The sequence below is a fragment of the Leptonychotes weddellii genome, chromosome 7 (assembly GCF_054177405.1).
Source record: "Leptonychotes weddellii isolate Sample4059 chromosome 7, ASM5417740v2, whole genome shotgun sequence".
NCBI lineage: Eukaryota > Metazoa > Chordata > Mammalia > Carnivora > Phocidae > Leptonychotes > Leptonychotes weddellii.
Genome location: NC_138375.1, coordinates 69,502,907 through 69,525,984, shown reverse-complemented (window position 1 = coordinate 69,525,984; position 23,078 = coordinate 69,502,907). Strand labels below are relative to the sequence as shown.

General features: G+C 34.9%; 1 long non-coding RNA gene across 1 annotated transcript in view; it reads left to right on the top strand.

Annotated features, from left to right (window-relative positions):
• LOC145722638 (uncharacterized) overlaps positions 1–18,082 on the top strand; it is a 307,005-nt gene extending 288,923 nt beyond the window's left edge. The window contains exon 4 of the long non-coding RNA XR_014147033.1: positions 16,520–18,082. This is a non-coding gene — a long non-coding RNA (uncharacterized LOC145722638). The remainder of the gene's footprint in view (positions 1–16,519) is intronic.
• The last annotated feature ends 4,996 nt before the right edge of the window (positions 18,083–23,078 follow it).

Below are 23,078 nucleotides of genomic sequence, written 5' to 3'. Positions count from 1 at the left end.
AGCAGTATTATAAATACCTAGTTTGTGTATTATGTGAGAAATACGTATTGGCCATCAAACTGAATATCATCTTATATTTGAAAGAATGTCACTCTAGAAATGTTGGTTTTTGATAATTGTTTTAGTGTCTGAGTTGCTTAAAGGTCTTATATTGACAGCCATTTTGAAATGTTCCACCATTACATAAAAAGTACTGCATTTGTAACTTTCAAATAATCTAAAGATTACTCTACTACCTCTACTGCTATCACCACCACCACACCATGTTTCTCTTAACATTTATTTGATATTTTGGGGCAAGCAGGTGAGACTGATTAAAAGGACTATAACTACTTCTGAATTATCTTTTAAATGCCACCCTAGAAGTTTAAATTACAAGCTTTTTTAATAAAAATGGCATGTAAATGAACAATTCAAAAGTCATGCTTTTATTTGTATTAGCATAATAAAATGTATTATTTGACAATCAAAAAAATTTGTTTTAAAAACATACATTGGTAGGAGGAAAACTACAAAACTCTGTTGAATGAAATCAAATAAGAACTAAATAAATGCAGAGATATTCCATGTTCATGGATAAGGAGATTCAATATTGTCAAGACATCAGTTCTTCCCAACTTAATTTATAGATTCAGTGCAATCTCAATCAAAATCCCAACAAGTTATTTTACAGATATTCACATGAACTTGTATCTCTTCTGTCTGGATGTTCCTCTGTGTCCTTTATCATATCCTTTATTACATAATAAACCAACAAATGTAAGTAGAGTTTTCCCTGAGTTCTGTGAGCCATTCTAACAAATTGATTAACCCAAGAAAGGGGACACTAGGGTCCCAATTTATAGCCAGTCCATCAGAAATACAGGTGAGGACCCAGGGTTTGTGACTATCATCTGAAATTGGGATTAGGGATAGTCTTTGAGACTGAGCCTCCAATTTGTGGGATCTGATGCTACTTCAGACAGATAGTGTCAGAATTCAATTGAATTATAGGACACTCAGCTGGTGTTGTAGAGAATTGCCTAGTGGGAGGAAAAAAGTCATACATTTGGTGACCAGAAATGTCAGAAGTGAAGTGTTCTGTGTGAGTAGTACAGGAAAAACACAGAAGAAGTTTTTCCTACATAATGGGTCAAAAACCTTTACAGACACCTCATCAAAGATAGACAAGGGCAAATAAGTATACGAAAAGATGCTCCACATATTATGTCAAGAAAATGAAAATTAAAGCAATGAGATATAAACTTATTAAAAATAGCCAAAATCCAGAATACTAACAATGCCAATTGCTGATGAGGACATGGAGAATGAGGAACTTTCATACATTTTTGGTGGAAATGCCAACTGGTGCACTTTGGAAAACAGTTCGGTGGTTTCCTATAAAACTAAACCTACTCGAACCTACAACCTAACCATCACACTCCTTGGTATGTATCCAAAGGAGTTGAAATTTAATGCCCATTTAAAAATGTGTACATAGATGTTTATAGTATTTTTATTTATTCATACTGCCAAAACTTGGAAGCAACCAAGATGTCCTGCAGTAGAATTGGTAAACAAACTGTGGTACACCTAAACAATGGAGTATTATCCAGCAGTCAAAAGAAATGAGCCATCAAGCCAGGAAGACATGTAGGAAACAAATACAAATTACTAAGTGAAAGAAACCAATCTGAGAAGGTCACATACTGTATGATTCCAAATATATGACATTCTGGAAAGGCAAAACTATGGAAACAAAAAGCTCAGTGATTGCCAAGTGTGGGGAGTCAGTGGGAGATGAATAGGCATTGCACAGAGTATTTTAGGGCAGTGAAAATTCTCTGGAGGTATAAAAATGGATATAGGTTATTATGCATTTGTCCAAACCCATTGAATGTACAACACCAAGAGTGAACCCTTAAGTAAACTATGGACTTTGGGTGATTATGATGTGTCAGTGTAGGTAAACAATGTACCATTGTGCTGATGATGTTGACAATGGGGAAGACTATTCATGTGTGGGAGCAGGGGGTATATGAGATATTTCTGTACCCTCCTCTCAACTTTATTGTAAGCCTAAAACTGCTCTTGAAAAGTAAAGTCTTTTTATTTTTTATTTATTTTTTTAAAGATTTATTTATTTACGTGAGAGAGAGAGGGAGTGCATGGGGAGAGGGACACAGGAAGAGGGAGAGAGAGAAACTTTAGCAGAGTCCACACTCAGTGTATAGCCCGTTGGGAGGCTCCATCTCACAACCCTGAGATCACTACCTGAGCCCAAACCAAGAATTGGATGGTTAACCGACTGCACCACCCAGGCACCCCAAAGTCTTTTTTTTTAAAAAAAGAAATACATTAGGCATTTTTCTAGTAGAATATCAAGCCATTATCAAAGTTCCAGCATCTGTCCTCTACACATTTTATCTGTCCCAGCACTCAATTGAACAATTTTATAGAGATTTCAATTTCCAGGTTTTTCTAGTGTAGCAAAATGAGTGGAGATTGCTATCCTCTTTCTATTAAGACAGAAATGCAGAGAGACAAGGTAAGATTTGTAGTTGGGAAATGGGGTCATCCACTGCAATTATTAAAAAGCATTTGCAACTACTGTGGTGATCCTGTGTAATGAGAATCTTCTCATCAAGATATCCTCTGATTCTCAGTATAGTGATGCCAGAGTTCATTTTCACAAGAAGCAAGTATAACACATGTTAATAAAATGAGTTTGTTTACATTATATGTAACTCCACTGGTCTTACTCTTGAAGATTATTAATATGTTTTAAGTGGAATTTCATTTGCTCTTAGTTAAGGAGAAAAACAGCCTGATGCATCAATATTTTCAAGATGAAAGGAGGGACAAAGGGCAGAAGATTCTTTCTCTTGGGGTAAGGAGGGGAGGTTCCTGGGAAAGGTTGGTAGGACATAGAAGGGCTATTGGGAATAGGACAAGAGGAGTTACGGAGATAGAATGGTCCAAATCAAATGGCACTCATATTTCCATGGTACAACCCTCAAAAGTGTAAACCTAGAGATTTGCTTTCTGTCTTTCCCCATATTTCTTACAAGGAAACACATTTATTGGTTAAAGTCTCAATTCTCAGTCCTCCTACTCTTAAGGCCTTAGGTTGTTTGACTGTTAAATCAAGAACTTCCCAAACTTAAAGATGGGTAGAATTAAAATAGATGAAGCCTAAGACATAAAATGGCAATTTAAAGGGAGCTACTCAACCAAGAATATCTGTGAATGGATCATTACGTAAGCAGGAAACAAAATAAAATTTTATTGTTTGGCCCCTTAATTTATGATGTTGCTTGTTATAGTTAACCTGCTTGACAAAAACAATGATTAAAGATATATATTTTATATAATATTATATATTATATATAATTATTATATGTTATATAACATACTTTATAAAATTCATGTATTGATAACATCATATCAATATAGTTATATTAATATTGATATATTATTAATTTATTAATATATAATTTTAATATTATATATTAATTATATATTATATATAATTATATGGTGTTATATGGTATATTGCATATAAGACATATATATTTTTAAATCAAAGTCAATGTTCTAATTAACAGCATCCCTATTGTTTCTAGTGAGTCAATTTAATTTCTATCTTGCCTAATTTTGACATCCTCTTTGTAGACTGCCAAATAAAAAAAATTAAAAAAGGATACTGCCCACTGTTAAGACCTTTTATATACTAAGCCACAAAACTCAGGATTCTAAAAAAGACTGAGCACCAACAATAAATACTTTTTACTATTCTCCCAACCATAGTGTTGGTGATACTGAAATAAAATATTACAAAAACCTTAGAAAGCTGATGCTTTTATTTTTCTGTTTTAATATCTGATGTGAAATATCAATAGCTATTGGATAATTTTCTAAATAAATACTGCTTTACCTTTTCCTGTTTGTTTTTAAAAATATTTTTGGGAATCATTTATGGGGCACAAAGAAGGAGAGTTGATGTCAGATAGGAAAATTGTATAGTATTCAAAACTAGAAAGTTAACTTGCCTCTCAAAATGATTTTAAAAATACTAATTCTGATGCATTTTTATTTCACTGAAGTACAGCTGTTGCATGATACATGGACATATTTGATACATTCTTGAATGTTTGTTTTTAGTTTTATATTGACTTTATAATCAAGGCAGTTGTTTGATTCAAAAACTTAAAGTCTACATTTAATTTAGCAAAAGTGAGTTGTTATATTTCATCTTTATGGAACCCATATTGTGGTACATGCTGTAATAGAGTTTAAGAGAATCTGTTCAAAGCTTTGCTACAGATTTTAGAAATGAATGTTGCAATTATTTTCTGTTAGGGTGTGCGAGATTGTTCTCCGCCCTTGGGTTTATTCATTCCTGATTGCTGCTCAACTGTCGTAAGTCTCTTGAAAGAGGAAATAGTGAGTTGTTTCTTAAGACCAATTACCAGTCACATTTGAGAAAGCCAAATTGAGAAATCAGACTCATTTGTAACATATTTCTAACTTTGCATTAATGTGGATTTGTTTATACAAATAACCCATCAATTATGTTGTTTTCCAAATCCACAGAATTACACTAAATCTTTCAAAAACATAAAAGATGAACACAGAAAAAGGAAGTTGGAGATTGAAAGGGTATAATTCAAAAAAAAAATTGAATGACTGAACTACAAGGAATGCCCATATCCTGGACTTGTGCCTAATCCTTTGATCCTCAAGTTCTACTGATGGGAATCTAATTATGGTAAAATCATATTTTTTCATCTTCAAAAATTTGTTTTGCTCATACATATTTTCATTTATATTTTCAAAAATGTCTTAGCTTTTTGAAAATGCAAAAGCAAATATGAGAGGGAGCAATATACCTGACAGAACCACTGACAAAGTTCTGTAATACAGAAATTGAGAACAAGTTTATTTTTGTCTTGGTAAGGTGTTAAATGTGGTGAGGTACAAGGGAGTGCTGACTGGAGTGGAGATGAGCAGGCTGAAAAGCGGCACAGGCCATGAGAAGGAAAGCCCCTTGTTTTTGAAGCTCACTCAGAGATCTTGTGCTCTCTTACTTGCTCTGGTTATGTCATGAGCAGGCTGGGTCCCTACTCACCAGAGCAGAAGCCGCATTTTTTTTTTTTTTATAAAAAAATATGCGCGCGCACACACACACCCCTTTTTGGTAGACTAGTAATGCACCAGCAGGGTCCATCTGAGAGCACATTTTTCTAATTTTCCTAAAGGGGGCAGGTACTTAAGCAGATGTACTGAGACTAGTTAAGCAACCCTGGGATAAGCAACCATTCCAGTTCTACAGTTCTAGGGTTAGCATGAGTGCAGGATGGGTGTGATGGGCTGCATGGCGACAATCTGAAGAGCATCAAAATTAGTTACTAGATATGGATTCTAGTTCCAGTTCTATCACTCACTAAGCCATCTGAACTTCAGCCTCCCCATCTGCATACAGCATAGATGCTAACTTTTTAGCTCACCACAAGGGTAGTTGTGTACATCAAATGGAGTGCTATAGTCACTTCATAAGCTGAAAAGTACCAGAGCCACGTGAGCTATCGTGGAGGGGTGTTACATAGCAGCGGAGAGAGTGGTGAACTTGGAAGGATAAAGGCAGTTTTTTTTCTTGGCAATGCAGTATATTTACCCCAAGAGGAAGGAGAAAGACTGGTAAAAAAGCAAAACTTTTTGACTCAGACATCTCTCAAGTTTCACAGGGCCAATTTTGTGACTATGCCTGAAGAATTTTGATGCAGAAAAAGTTTATTGTAAGTGGGAAGTTTGTATAATTTTTAAGACTTTGCATCCACGCATTCAATTTACATATTCAGGAGAGAGAGAAAATGGCAGAGAATAATTTAAGCCATATGTGAAACTTGGCCAACTGGAGAATATAGAAAGTTTGTTATCAACAGGGCATCTCTACTTTTATCCCTAAACTGTTTGATAATCTCAGGATATCAATACCTCACACCATCTTATTTCATAATTCTTACCTAACGTAGAGATATTCTGTAAATAGTCCAACCCCAATTTAAACATCCTACAATACACCACACCTAAAAGCATTGTCAGTAAGACAACATTTTTTTTTAATGAGCTTTTTATTAAAAGTACAAGTAGGGCCTGGCTTAACTGTAATGTTTTTGATCTGGTAGCTTCCCATGAAAGAAACATGAACCATTGCCCCTGGAATTTTAGTTGGAGATATTCTTACAAATTCTGTCACATGGGAGAAGTACCAAAATATACCATGGTAGGAAAAAGTTACTAGAAATGTTATGTTAATAAACTGAGCTATACCATTATTCAATAACAATAACATTAAACATGTGTCAGTATTTCAGTATTGTGTCCCTGAATTAGCCTAGAATAGATCATCGTTTGCCATTCCACATTATTTGTCCTAAAAAAATTAAGTGCCTAGAGGCCATGAAAGCAGAGGAGCAGAGTAGGGCACAGTCACAAATTTATGGTAACTCTTCTAACCTTTAAGCCAGTGCTTTATTACTAAGAGCTCTGTAGGACGTGCTTATGGAATATGCAAAAAGGATTTAGGATCTTTTTATAGCAAAAAAAAACCATGCATATTGTCAAGGCATAAACAATATTCATGCAACCCAATTTTAAATGAGAACATGCCTATGCATAACATAGCTACAGTAGTATATCATAAAAATAATTTATGTGACAACAAGTTATTTTATGTTCTAATTTTCCCTACTTAAAGGTTGATTATTTCCTAAATCACAGCTTTTAGCACCAAGTCTAGAAACTACAGGAAGCATGTTTATTGCCTTTATGATCTTACAAGAAAAATGTAAATATCCAGAGGTTTAGAAGTTTTGTGTGTGTGTGTATGTGTGTGTGTGTGTGTGTGTGTGTGTTGTAGGAGCAAAATAGAATTTGTAACAAAACTGCTAAATATATCACCCAAGCATGGCAATTACTTATCTTTATCCCACATTCCTTTATTCTTCCCAGTGGAATACTTGACCTTCCCACCACTGGAATGCTGTCTTTCAAACACTTGTAGACCAAATCATATATAAGCACATAAATAAGTAAATTCTAAGCACAAACATGGATGGTGTGTCAAGTTGCCTTGAGATTGTAGGTCATATAGAATTTATAATTCTTACAATAGACACTGAAAAATTATAGGTACGTTGCTCAAGACTCCCACACAAGTGGATCAATAGTAGTTTTCAATATCATGATTTTCACAATGTTCTTATGTGCAAGGATTTCCACATCACTGATTCAACCATCAAAGCAGTTTGGAATTTCAAATATTCTGTCTTTAGTTCCTTCATAAAAAAGAGATGAGTCATATTCCACAGAGACCTTACTTATGAGAGATCTTTATCTGCAACTCTCCCTAATAAAGATATCAAGATTCGATTTTTTTTCTAAGGACCATAAGTATAGTGTTTAAGTTTATAAACTCTTTCACTCTATGACCTATTAATCCAAGAAAGTTAATCTATGCAAAATCAAACAACAATAACAACAGAATTGGAAATAAGAGGGGTTTGGGTTGTTTTTTTGGGGGGGGTTGTCTTTTTGTTTGATTTTAGTTTCAAGTTTGGTTGTTTGTTATTAAGAAAGAATAAGAATGTGATTTTTCTTGTCCATAGACTGGCAGGATGTAACAAGCACAAAAATTCTCTCTACATAATGGCTGCTGGACATGTCAGTTAAAACAAAACAAACAAATAAACAAAACCTTAAACCAACCAGACTCTCTCAGGTTTCAGATCTTTCTTGAGAACCAGTAGTCACACTGAGGGATCAGAGGTACCTACATATATGGGAGTCTATTAAATGATCATCTTTGAGCTGATATAGAGGAAGGGATGGAGAAGTGGACTTTTTTAAAGTACCTTCAGATATTTAGACTTAAAGACATACTTTTCACTTTCAGTAACTGCACATATAATGCTTCCAAGTATTACCTGGACACAGAGGAAATTAAACTGATAAATAAAAATTATGACACAGGAAAAAATTTGTATTTAGCTCTTTCAAAACATCATGTATGAATTCCCAATTATAAAAGTGATGATAAATTTAAATATAAACTTAAATCACTAACACATGTAAAGCATGTATCAATCATGTTGTCTTGTCATTCCCATATCTCTTTAGAATCAAGAAAAGAGCCTAGAAGAATATGTGTTAAAACAATACATTGAATTAGGGAAAAAAAATTATTTATGTTTACTTTGGTATCATGAATAGAATTATCTTTGCCCTAAACATTTTAAGTCAGGCATATGTTAGAAATTTCTGGACATTAACATTATTAATTCATGAAGGGATTTCTAATTCTGTTTTTCTAAAATAATCATTCCTCCTTGTTATCTGCAGTATCATGTTGTCATAACAATTATTTTTATTTTATCCTCATAACAATTATTTTTATTTTTGTGTGTCATAACAATTTTTTTTTAATTCTTTCCATTATGATATACACATCTTTTTTTTTTCTTCTTTCCTACTAACTTAAAAGTACTCCAAGGCAAGCACCACATGGTATTTCATTTTTGTGTCCGTGGCACTAAACTGGTTGCTTGGACTAGAGCAAATATTTGATAAATGTTAAGTAGTGCAGGCCATCTTTCCTCATCTTATTCTCCCTGAAGTCTTGAATAAATGTAATTATTTAAAATTGGTGTTAATTTAGAAATATGATGTGTTCAAAGGATTAAGGACAATGGAGAAATTAGAGACATCTATGTCTATTATATATAGATATTATTTTTGAATATATTGAAAGTTCAGTAGTCTGGGTATGGTGTTTATGTTTATTTGGAATGATAGTTTTCAGCCTCCCCCAACCTCACGTAAGTAGGTTTTCTTATTTCTTTTCTGAAGTTGAGGAAGAAGGAAAATGTGCTTTTGGTCCATAGGTAATAGTTAACTTCTTAAAATACTGAAGATTTGTAAAAAAAAAAAAAAATGCCTTAGAACAAATTCAAATTGCAAAATATGCAGCATTTCCTAATGGTACGAATCTTGAGATATTTAAAAAAAAAAAAAAAGAAGAACTTGCTTCATTTGCAATGAAGGCTTAATAGAATCTCAGCAGGCAAAACCTCAGCTTATAGTAAATTCCCAAGCAAGATTTCCCAACTATAAACAAAACATATGAGTCCTTCATGTCTTCATATTTACTGACACAAATTGTTTACCAAAAGAAAAGGCATATAAATAATTTCTGCTGTATCTCAAAATGCTAATACTCTCAGTAGAATATTTCATGAAGTATTTATATAGCATTGCTAGAGACTCTGGCGAGCTGTAAATCATGACACTCTTCAGTACAAGACTCTCAAAAATAAGCTCCATGGGGTGCCTGGGTGGCTCAGTTGGTTAAGCGACTGCCTTCGGCTCAGGTCATGATCCCGGAGTCCCTGGATCGAGTCCCACATCGGGCTCCCTGCTCGGCAGGGAGTCTGCTTCTCTCTCTGACCCTCCCCCCTCTCATGTGCTCTCTCTCATTCTCTCTCTCTCAAATAAATAAATAAAATCTTTAAAAAAAAAAAATAAGCTCCATGATTTTCAAAACCACTGGAAGTCTACATTTAGATTTTTCTGCCTAGGATTTGTCACTTGACTTTGTACACATGTACAGCGCACATACACACCAAAGGCCTTCAGTTCCATGTTCAGTTTCCTCTAATATGCCCAATTTTAAATCTGTTCAAGTATTATATAACTAATCGAATGATAACAATGTAATAAAGAGGTAAGATAACTAGGCTCATTAAAAGGAGCATGTTCTCATGATTTTCTTTCCAGATCACCTTTGCAAAAGTTTTAATGATTTATATTGTATCTCCATGCTGGGTAGCTGAGAGTATGTGTAGAAGTTATATGACATGGTCTTAGAGAAAGCAGAAAGTAGAAACAAATTTGAAATGAACAGTTAAAAGAAAGACTAATATTAGGTTTATTCCTAGGTATCTTATGGTTTTTGGTGCAGTTGTAAATAGGATTGATTCCTTGATTTAGTTGTAAATGGGATCGACTCCTTGATTTCTCTTTCTGCAGCTTCATTGTTAGTGTATAGAAATACAACTGACTTTTGTGCATTGATGTTCTATCTTTTGAATTTGCTGAATTCCTCTATCAATTCTAGCAAATTTTGGTGGGGTTTTTTGGGTTTTCTACATAGAGTATCATGTCTTCTGTGAAGAATGAAAGTTTGACTTCTTCTTCCCCAATGTGGATACTTTTTATTTCTTTTTGTTGTCTGATTGCTGAGGCTAGGACTTCCAGCATTATGTTGAACAACAGTGGTGAGAGCGGACATTCCTGTCATGTTTCTGGCCTTAGGGGAAAAGCTCTCAGTTTTTCCCTGTTGAGGATGATATTCACTGTGGGTCTACCATATATGGCTTTTATGATATTGAGGTATCATATGTTCCCTCTCTCCCTACACTGTGAAGGGTTTTAATCAAGAAAGGATGCTGTACTTTGTCAGATGCTTTTTCTTCATTATTGAGAGGATCTTATGGTTCTTGTCCTTTCTTTTATTAATGTGGTGTATTACATTGATTGCTTTGTGGATGTTGAACCACCCCTTCAGCCAAGGAATAAATCCCACTTGGTCATGGTGAATAATCCTCTTAATGTACTGTTGGATCCTATTAGCTAGTATCTTGGTGAGAATTTTTGCATCCATGTTCATCAGAGATATTGGTCTGTAATTCTCCTTTTTAGTGGGGTCACTGTCTGGTTTTGGGATAAAGGTAATGCTGGCCTCATAGAATGAGTTTGGAAGTTTTCCTTCCATTTGTATTTTTTGGAACAGTTTCAGAAGAATAGGTATTCATTCTTCTTTAATGTTTGGTAGAATTCCACTGGGAAGTCGGCCGGCCGTGGACTCTTGTTTATTTGGAAATTTTTGATTACTGATTCAATTTCTTTGCTGATTATGGGTCTGTTCAGGTTTTCTATTTCTTCCTCTTTCAATTTTGGTAGTTTATATTTTTCTAGGACTTTATCCTTTTCTTCCAGATTGCCTAATTTTTTGGCCTATAATTGCTCATAATATTCTCTTATAATTGATTGTATTTCTCCAGTGTTGGCTGTGATCTCTCCTCTTACATTCATGGTTTTATTTATTTGGGTCCTTTCTCTTTTCTTTTTGATAAGTCTGGCCAGGGGTTTATCAATCTTATTAATTCTTTCAAAGAACCAGCTTCTAGGTAAAGGATCTGTACTCTGAAAACTATAGAACACTTATGAAAGAAATTGAGGAAGACACGAAGAAATGGAAAAGCGTTCCATGCTCATGGATTAGAAGAACAAATATTATTAAAATGTCCACGCTACCCAAAGCAATCTACACATTCAAAGCAATCCCTATCAAAATACTGTCAGCATCTTTCACAGAGCTGGAACAAATAATCCTAAAATTTGTATAGAGCCAGAAAAGACCCTAAATAGTTAGAGGAATGTTGAAAAAGAAAAGCAAAGCTGGTGGCATCACAATCCTGGACTTCAAGCTCTATTACAAAACTGTACTCGTCAAGACAGTATGGTACTGGCACAAAAACAGACACATCTATCCATGGAACAAAACAGAGAATGCAGAAATGGACCCTCAACTCTATGATCAACTAATCTTCAACAAAGTGGGAAAGAATATCCAATGGAAAAAAGACAGTCTCTTCAACAAATGGTGTTGGGAAAATTGGACAGCCACTTGTAGAAGAATGAAACTGGACCATTTCCTTATACCATACACAAAAATAGACTCAAAATGTATGAAAGGCCTAAATGTGAGACAGGAATCCAACAAAATCCTCTAGGGGAACACAGGCAGCAACCTCTTTGACCTTGGCCACAAGAACTTCTTGTTAGAAATGTCTCCAAAGGCAGGGGAAACAGTGGCAAAAATGAACTATTGGGACTTCATCAAGATAAAAAGCTTTTGCACAGCAAAGGAAACAGTCAACAAAACCAAAAGACAACCTGCAGAATAGAAGATATTTGCAAATGATGTATCAGATAAAGGGCTAGTATCCAGGATCTATAAAGAACTTATCAAAGTCAACACCTAAGAAAACAAATAATCTAATCAAGAAATGGACAGAAGACATGAACAGACATTTCTCCAAAGAAGACATCCAAATGGCCAACAGACACATGAAAAGATGCTTGACATTACTTGGCACCAGGGAAATACAGATCAAAACTACAATGAGATACCACCTCACACCAGTCAGAATGGCTAAAATTAACAAGTCAGGAAAAACAAATGTTGGCGAGGATGTGGAGAAAGGGGAACACTCTTACACTGTTGGTGGTAATGCAAGCTAGTACAGCGACTATGGAAAACAGTATGGGCGTTCCTCAAAAAATTAAAAATAGGGTCCTCTGTGTGGCTTAGTTGGTTAAGCGTCTGCTTTCGGCTCAGGTCATGATCCCAGGGTCTGCTTTTCCCACTCCCTGCCACTCTGCCTGCTTGTGCTCTCTCTCTATCTCTCTGTCAAATAAATAAATGAAATCTTTTTAAAAAATAAAAATGGAGCTACCCTATGACCCAGGAAATGCACTACTAGATATTTACCCAAAGGATACAAATGTAGGGATCCAAAGGGGCACCTGCACCCCAATGTTATAGCAGAAATGTCCACAGTAGCCAAACTATAGAAAAAGCTGAGATGTCCATTCACAGATGAATGGACAAAAAAAATGTGGTATATGTAGACAATGGAATATTACTCAGCCATCAAAAAATTGAAATCTTACCATTTGTAACAACACGGATGGAACTAGAGGGTATTATGCTAAGTGAAATAAGTCAATCAGAGAAAGACAATTATCATATGATTTCACTCATATGTGGTATTTAAGAAACAAAGCAGAAGATCATAGGGGAAGGGAGGGAAAAATAAAATAAGACGAAATCATAGAGGGAGACAAACCATAAGAGCTTCTTAACTATAGGAAACAAACTGAGGTTTACTGAAGGGGAAGTGGATGGGGGGATGGGGTAAATGGGTGATGGGCATTAAGGAGGGCACATGATATAAAGAGCACTGGGTGTTATATGCAACTGATGAATAACTGAACTCTACCTCTGAAACAAATGATAAACTATATGTTAATTAATTTACTTTAAATAAAATAAAATTTAAAAAAGAAATAAAGGAGAAGAAATAATTACCTGACAGACGTAGAACTAAAGATTATTGCAAGGACCGAAAATATTACAGGAGAAGGCATAATATATAAAAACTACAAAAAAATTAGCTTAGGTGAAATTTAAAATGTTTATATCAGTAAAATTTTAAAATTAGCACCCTCTTGATATATAATATTTTTTTAAATGTATCTACCTAGAATCAGATTATCTAGGTAGGCAGCAATGTTAAGTGTAATCAAATCCAGTTCCACCATCAACAAGTTAAAAATTGAACCTACATGTACTAATGGAATAAATATTGGAAGCCAGTCTTAAATGAAAACTGTGTCATTCAATGTCTCATGCAAAATTAGGCACTGACCTTCAAAAATAACTTGTTACAATAAAATGAAGTGAGTTCATTCCTAGTAGAAATGATGATGAAATGTTTGCCGTTGTTGAAATCTGAATCAAACATGGATGGTAAGAAAGGAATGTCTCACTGTTCCTTTTTTAAAAAAGATTCCGTGATGAAAAAATGTATACTAAAACTAGAGATATGTCAACATCATACATTCCAAAAATATTACCCTACAAAAACTGATGTGATTATAAAGAAGTCTTCAGTGTATCCCTTTTTAATTATTGAAAAAAAAAGTTTTATCCTCTAATTATAAAATTTGTATTAGGCAATACTTATTAAGCTAATTAAGTAGTATTGTTTAATATCAGGCTTAATGACCCATTCAAGAAGGCAGGGAAATATTACGTGAAATTAGAATTATTAAAGAAAATCTAATGTGCGTAATACCGACATATATAGGAAACATCTAGATGCAACCATTGCTATGAAATAAAATATTGATCTTTATAAAATTATATATAGCTCAGAAAAGATTGTTTCTCTAAGATTGTAAAGATGTCAATGTATATAATCTTATATTTAATTTATGTGATTAAAGTTACATAATATATATATATATTTTTTAATATTTATTTATTTATTTGAGAGAGAGAGAGAGAGAGAGCAGGCAGGGGAAGGAGCAGAGGGAGAGAAAGAGTCCTGAAGCAGACTTCCCGCTGAGTGTGGAGCCTGACTTGGGGCTTAGTCCCAGGACCCTGAGATCATGACCTGAGCCGAAATCAAGAGTCAGCTGCTTAACCGACTGAGCCACCCAGGTGCTCCTAAACTATATATTTTTTTAAACTCAATATAGTTTTAAAAATAATGTAACTGGAGGGGCGTCTGGGTGGCTCAGTCGGTTAAGCGTCTGCCTTGGGCTCAGGTCATGATCCCAAGGTCCTGGGATCAAGCCCCACATCGGGCTCCTTGCTCCGCAGGAAGCCTGCTTCTCCCTCTCCCACTCCCCCTGCTTGTGTTCCCTCTCTCACTGTGTCTCTCTCTGTCAAATAAATAAAATCTTAAAAAAAAAATAATAATGTAACTGGACAAAATAATTTGTTAATTAATGTTACAAATTTAGTCAGGAAGGGACATGCCATCCTTTGTTTCTCTTCACTTTTCAGTACAAAAATGTTGCTGCATATTACATTTATTGTTGTTGGCCAGGAAAAATAATAATAAATTTTTCTTGGCTAAAAATTAAATTATTCCAAAATTTGGGGATCATGGTATATAGTTTCATATATTATGTGTTTTATAATATTTCTATAACATATTATATATTTCATGAAAATATATTACTGGGCTTATGGTATTTAATAGAACAGAACAATGTCTAACGAGCTGTTTTTCAATAAAAGGTAACAATTATTTAGTTTCAAATATCTTGTAAGATAACAGGGACCATGTATCTCTTCTTTCCCATTCTCTCAGATACAGTTCTGTCTTCAAATGAAATGACCCTGGCTAGGATCTTGTTGTAAAAATAAATCCCATCAAACTACAAAAAAGCATTAAGCAAATCCTTTCATAATAGGTAACACATATACAACTGTATCCCCCGCCCTGTCCTGGCTCATTTTCTACTCCCCAAGGCTATTCCAGTCAAAGTGGATCTGGGTGCTGTCACACAGCTCTGTCTGATGAAGACATCTGCCACACTCTTCACCATTTCCTCCAATTTCCCAGTGTCCTAATAGAGATACACATTTTCTATAATATTATGCAATGCCGTCTCATTAATCGGAATATCTAGTTGATGTATCTTTTAGTGATTCATTCAGAGACAGGGCTTTAAATAGCAGCCATTTATATGTTAATTAATAAAGTGACATGCACAGCCCTGTTATTAGACCATGCACATAGCCTACTGAGCATATTGCTATTTTGGATTTTCCTCCCACATGAAGATGAAGAGCTGCCCTCTCCAGCTCCCTTTTAGTATGCTTATGCAAGTGAACTCTTTCTATATTCTTGTTAATAAAGGGCATTCTCATCATTAAGAATAATTTTTAAGGGAAAATAGCAACTGCTTGTATCACATTGATCTTACCTTGTGAGGATGTTGACAGGCTTTACTAAAAGCTTCCTTTAACCACTAAGTCTCAGAATTGGAAGGAAGGAAAGGGGGAGATTAAATCATTTGAAATTAATAGGGGACCCATCTAAAGGTGAAATATGTTCTAAGTTATCACAGAAGACAATTTGGTAGCCCAAAACATGACACCGTTATCTAAACCAATTAGAGGCTGATGATTATTTTTTCTTCACGAAATATGTTTTGAGGAGCTACTGTGGGTAGGCTTTATGCACACATTAGTAAAAAGGAAATATAGTGGTGTGGAAATCTAACATTCTTATAGTATTTTTAACATGAATTACAACTAGCAGCAGATTCTCTGGGAATAATTATTTAATGATTATATTATCCCACAATTTAGTGGCTTAACACAGCAATCACTTATTTTGCTCTAAGATTTGTATGTAGGTTAATAATTTCACTTGGGCTCAACTAAGCTATTCTTCTGCCAGTCTTGATTAGGTTCGCTCATGCTTCTGTGTTTAGCTGCTATTTCTGCTTCTGAGTTGCTTCTGCATCTGGGGGTTGACTCATCAGCTGAAATCATGAGAGTGACTTGGTCCCATGTCTTACTCACCCAGGAGGCCAACACAGCCATCTCTACAAGGTGGAGATGTAGAGGGTCAAAGAGCATTGAGATAGAACAAGCCCCAGTAGGCAAGTTTTTTTCAATTATCTGTTCATATCAAGTAGATTTGCTATTGTGCCACTGGCCAAAAGAAGCCATGCGGATAGTCCAAGATTCAGTGTTAGAGGAGACCATTGCAGGCATGAATATGCAAGGCATGAGTAAAAAAGGAACCATGATTATAATGTTATAATGGTGCCCTGACCCCAGTGCTTCACTTTTCTCATAAAGCAAAAGACATTTCTTTCTTACCAGGACCCCCAGAAGTCTCACTGGATGATCATGGAATCAATCTCAAAATCCAAGACCCTGAAGTCTACAATCAAATTTAATGAAGATTTTTGATGTAGTTATTCTTGATTCTGAAATCTATGAAATAAAAAGCAAGTTATCTGACCTCCTCATACATACACCCCATGGGGAAATAGGAATGGGAGAGTCACAAAAGATTCTGTAGTTTGTAATGGGTGGGGAAACAAAAGGCTTATACAGTCTGCTGTATAAGTCTTCTGAAGTCTTGACAGGTACCTGTTGCCAAGGCCCTTATACACAGAATGTTCCTTTATGAGGGCCCAGTTCTGTTCCCTGAGAGTGACTCCCCGTTCCATTATCTTCTGTTATTCTTGGCTTTTCTCTCTGGACTCTTGGATTCACACACTCACACATTTTTATTTTTAACGTTAAAAAAAAAATGCTCTGTACTTACAATGTAGTTGCTTTCTAAGCCTGTTACTTGCCCACAGAAAGGTCCAAAAGTCTTTTAGAAACTTGAGCAGTATCATCCCATTTTTATCTAATCTGGTATGGTCTTTTGTTAATAAAACTCTCTTAAAAATCTGTGGAATTTCTACATATCAAATTGAGGCCCACTCTATTGAAGCAAAAATGCACCAACAGTTCTTTTTGAGATCAGCCTTTTTCCACTCTGGACACTTCAGGCTTCTATGGACAATGTCATAAAGATCCTTAGAATCCCTTTTGTCTGACTCATCTGCTCTCAGTGGAGGGGGCTTTTGCTCTTCAGGAGACATTTTAAAATGTCAGGAGACATTTTTTGGTTGTCACAATTGGAATGAGAGTGGTGTTCTGTCATTTAGTGGGTAAAGGCCAAGGATATTCCTAAACATCTTTCAATGAACAAGACACTCCCCACAATGAAGAATTATCTAGTCCCAAATGTCAATAGTACTGAGGTTGAAAAACTACTAGGCACTCACTTAAATAGTTGGGAAGTTTTAAGAGAAGTTTGTGGTTTGTACAGCCATCCCCTTGCCTGAATATTCCTCCTTAAACTGCATTTTCTTTAAAAATCATTTATAAGCTAGAGGATGAACTGAGGGTCAAGTTTATTTTCTAACCCAGCAAGGCCTGTTCATCTCTCTGCCCTCTAAATTTTGCTTACATATTAAATGGTCCCCTGCTTAGTTCAGCTACCTGTTATAACACCTTATTTTATGTGGTTAGGTTCACCTAACAGATATTTTTGACCTCATTTCTAACCGGCCCCAAAAAGTTTTAGGAACTTTTTTGAGATTCCAGAATACTACAAGTGACAGTTTTGCCAACTGTTACCCACACAAGCTGCCATTTTTCTAGCATCCAAAAACAATTTCCTCAAATTTTCAGCCTTCACTAACACTTTTTTCCCTGTCTTTCTGGACTGCATTAACAATTTCCTTGTTGCCACTGCCTGTCACACAATCCCAAAGCCAGTGTCATGTTTTTTATTCTTTTTGCAGCAGTGCCTCATTTCTGGTACCAATTTTGATATCAGTTAACTTTTTTTCCTGTTTAATAAACCACATCAACTTTTAGTAACAGAAAAAAAAAAAAAGCCCCAAATATTTATTTAGTTCACAATTCTATCAGTCATCACTTTGGACTGGACTCAGCTAGGTGGTTCTTCCTCGGGCAATGGACATGCTTTCTCATGCCTCTGCATTCAATTGTTGGTCATTTGGAAAATACTGCTTTGCAGAGCTGACTGGCTGTCAATGGGGCAGTGGGACTGACTGGGCTATATGCCTCTCAACACCCAGAAGGCTACCCCAAGATCAAGTACAGGAAAGTGCTTTTCAGGGGTCTGTTCCTTTGTCATGTTTGATACTGACCCATTAACCAAAGGGCCAAAACAAATTACATGGTCAAACCAAGATTCAGTTTAGGAAGGGATTATCCAAGGTAATAGTCACAGAGAAGCATAAATATAGCATAATAAACCAGAGGATATTTTTTAAAACCACTTTACTAAGATTGGTTAACATATAAAAAGGTGTACATATTTAATATATGCAACTCTGTGAATTTGCAGATAAGTATATACCATGAAACCATCACTGCGATCAAAGTCATAAACATATGCATCACCTCCCAGTTTCCTCCCACCCTGTTTATTATTACTATTTTTGCATATATGTGTAGAAATACTTAACATAAGATCTGCCCTCTTAGAAAATTTTAAGTATATAATATGGTTAGTTATATGCATCATGCTGTGGTGTAGGTCTCCAGATCTTTATTATCTCTATTTATCTTGTATAAGTGAAACTTTGGACTCTTTGACAATCACCACCCAATTTCCCCCTCCCCACAAACAACTTAAATGTTGTTTGTTAAATCAACAGATAAATGGATAAATAAAGTGTGGTATAGGGGCGCCTGGGTGGCTCAGTCGTTAAGCGTCTGCCTTCAGCTCAGGTCATGATCCCAGAGTCCTGGGATCAAGCCCCACATTGGGCTCCCTGCTCAGTGGGAAGCCTTCTTCTCTCTCCCCCACTCCCCCTGCTTGTGTTCCCTCTCTCACTCTCTCTCTCTGTCAAATCAATAAATAAATATTAAAAAAAATAAAGTATGGTATATACATACAGTGGAATATTAGCCTTAGAAGGAAATCCTGCCACCTTTGACAGCATGGGTGGGCCTGGTGGACATTATGCTAAATAGAACACAAATACTGTATGATCTCACTTATATAAGGAATATAAAATAGTCAAACACATATAACCCCAAAGTTTTAAGAGTTTTCTTAATAGGTCTTTATTAGTAACAACAAAACTTATTAAACATTAGATTAGCTCCTTTCGTAGTAAAAATAATTCTTTGTAGATACTGCAGGAAGTGTATCATTTTTGTTATAGTTCAATAAATTCTCATAAAAATATGAAAATTGTAGGGAAATAATGGAAATATGTATTATATATGACACCATGGCACAATCAAGTTATATTATGATAATGCAAAATGAAAACTCCAGACAGGTGATCTCTACATGTAATTTTGAAAGGGAATTTGGATCAAGATTTATTAGCTTAGCCCTGAATTTTAGCCCCAGTCCTAAACCCATAATGCATTATGGTAGTAACTTCTATGAATTTGTGGAAGTCAAATGAGGATTTCTACTGTTATATAGCCAAGAAAGAAAAGCCAAGAAAGAGAAGCCGAAGAAAAATGAAACAGTCTCAGTCACATCTATACTCAGGAGCCTTTCCCCACCCCTCTTTGTTTGTTTGTTTGTCTTACTGTTCCAGGAGAGAGACCTATGTTGGAATTCTCCTTATTCTGCTTTTATCTTTTAACGCTTTATGAGTTATATGGCAGGGATTTCCCCAATAAACAGCCAGTGTGTTTTCAAATGTCTTTATTCCACTAATGGTGAAAAGGAGACTCAAACTTATTTGGCAATTGGACTGGGTGTCTAAACTCAGAACAGAAGTAGACCCCTAACTGCCCATTCTACTCTAATGCATGAATGATGCTGTCATCTAAGGAAAAAAAATAATTCTAGGCTCCATTCAAATATGAAAGCCTAATATCTGGCAAGATAAGAATACTCAAAACCTTAATTTCTGATTCCTTGATTTTTAGTAAAACAAAACAAACACAACAAAGCATAAAAATAAATTAGCTTTTAAAAATGAAGCCATTTTGGCCACCACAGATCCTCATGCATCTGTTTCCAAGGTTTTGGAAATTTAACAGAGAGGGAGAGATGGAGAGAGAGAGAACTCTCCAACCCATACTGTTGATCAAGGAAAGATGAACATAAAAATCCCTACTGCAGGTTGCAGTTCTTCCAGGTATAGTAATATCTTGAAATACACACATCTAACTCAAATCTAATTCAATTGTTCAGCTTTGTGACACAAATATTAGCTGTTAAGAAATCAGTTTTGTTTTGTTTTATGACAGTCATAATAATTAGAAAACTTTTAATTCTTTTTTTTTTTGTATTTGTGGCTTTTGACTATCTCATGAAATTAAAAAGACATGAGGAATAAAGTCGTATGTTGATGATATTTGTCTTTTTTTTTTTTGAGTGGAGTGATTAACAAATTAAAATTCATAGACTTACAGAATACTTGTTGGGGAGGGAAATGGAAACTAATATTATGGTAAATCCTGAAATGTGTCCAAAATCTATTACTGTTACTTTAAATCCAGATAAATGTCAAAGCTCTCTTAATCCTTTTTCTTGCAATTGAAAAATTATCCTGAATCATCTTCAAAACTAGGTTCCTTTTCTACTTTTCTTTGGCACTGTTGGGGTATTAAGATTTCATGAAATTATAGTTATTTATGAGTAAAAATGTGAATTTTATACCTAAATTTACAGTGATGCCTTTAGATGAAATACTAATTAAGACTTAGTGGATGAACCTTTGGAGTAATAGGTTTATTTTCCAATAATGAAACAAATAGGCATAGAGTGCATAATGATACCACTCTTAATGACACCACAATAGCAAAATGATCACCTAGTTAAATAAGCAAAGATGCAAATAAAATAAGCATGATTCTAATTATATATTGGCTATCCTAGGATTAATTAGGATATAATTGTAGTAAACACATCAATTTATCCATATCTTTATGTAACAAATCCACTGGATGGCAGCTAAACCAAACAGATCAAGTAAAATATTTTTGATGATTCATAGAAACCATGATATAATGTGGCACAGCCAAGGTGACTCTTCAGTCACCTTTCAATTTGATGTTTAAATCATAAAACGCAGATTTGTAAATTAACAATAAACAATATCTAAAGGTAATATCCCCAAAAGACAGGCATGATGCAAATATATGTCAGTATAGTTTAGGTAAAATGTATTGCATGTCATCTCCTTTTTATGTTCTAGTTCATTACACAAACAATTATTTTTTAAGATTTTATTTACTTATTTGAGAGAGAGAGAACTTGTTGGCGGGGGTGCGTTGGGGAGAGAGAGAGAAGCATACTCCCTGATGAGCAGGGAGCCTGAGGCAAGGCTTGGTCCCAGGACCCTGAGATCATGACCTGAGCTGAAGACAGACACCTAACCAACTGACACAATTATTGAAAGTTTCTATTTTACTTTGAATGCACTCCTATACGTTGGGATATTATATACTTTTTACTTAAAAGCATTTATCTTTAAATTTTTTATACTTTTTCCATTTTGTTTTTCATTTTAAAAATTAGTTTTAACAGTGTTATCTATTTACATGGATTCACTCTGGCCCAGACACTTTTGACAATGCTTAATGTCTTTTATTTATTCAACTGAGAATCTATATGTAATTTTTTTGCATAATATATGAATACCCTCCTCAACTGGCTCCAGTGTTAATTCTCTCTTTATTCAAAATTTATCCTCATCCAGATTAAACATGAGTAGTCATTTATTGCCTTGTATGTTATTATAATTCATCACAGAAGTTCATATGAGTGGTAGATTTGTCATACTCAAACTGTGTCATCTGAACCGAGGTAAACCATGACTAATATAATATATTAGAGGTGTTTTAACGTTCTTTAGGAAGAAATATGGAGATATTATCACATTGAATTGTAATATATTATTTTTTAAACTCCTGTTTTTTTTTGAGCCTTTGGAACCCTGCTTGTTATTTACTAGTTAATGAAAGCAAATACCAAATGCACAAATTAGTTGCAAATCCATTGCCAAATGCCTAGTTACTTTGAGTCATGCAAGACCAGTATTTAGCAAGCTTGTTATGGAACGACAGCTATGTTATGCACTGTTACATTTTCAAAGTCATTTCACTGAAGGAGAAATGATTAATGAGCAGCTGATGCAATGACCTGCTGCTAGGATTAATAAAGAGGAGACCACCATGTCCAACGAAGCACTGATCATAACTTGTCATCTTATAAACACATTTATGCTAGCTCCAGATTCATTGCCTTTTTATGGAAATTTAAATCTTCCCCAATAGTAGAATGCCTCCATTAATGAACATGAAAATGCAAACAGAGTTTTATTACCATCAAAGGCCCAGGAATGCTTCATGGGGTGCCGAGGGCTGCACAATTGATTGTTGGGTTCTTTTAATGATATCAGTTCAGCGAAATCTCTTTCAAGCTACTGGATTTATAGAATGTGTGTATTCATTTGTGTGTCCATCTGAAATATTATTTTCTTATAGCTCTAAGGCAGGCAATTTCACCTCATTATGAGCAATTCTGGTCAGGAAGCACCCTTAGAAGTTTTATTCAGTAATGCATTTTACCTATATAGGGAATTTCTAATCATAACTCAACTCTAGAACAGCACAGAAGGGAGCAATTATCACCAGGTCCTTTGAAATTTGTCTTCATAATAATGTATTAAGTTCACAAAGCTTCTCAACTCCAGATTATGGGAGTCAAGAAGATGGTAAATTATGGCGTCATTCTTGAGAAATGACATCAGAAATAACATCAGAAGGAACATTTCAATAACTTCAGAAATAGGCCTCCAAATTGCACAGGCACCATTTATTTTATTTTTTTTTTTTGCACAGGCACCATTTAGAACACACACCAACACCC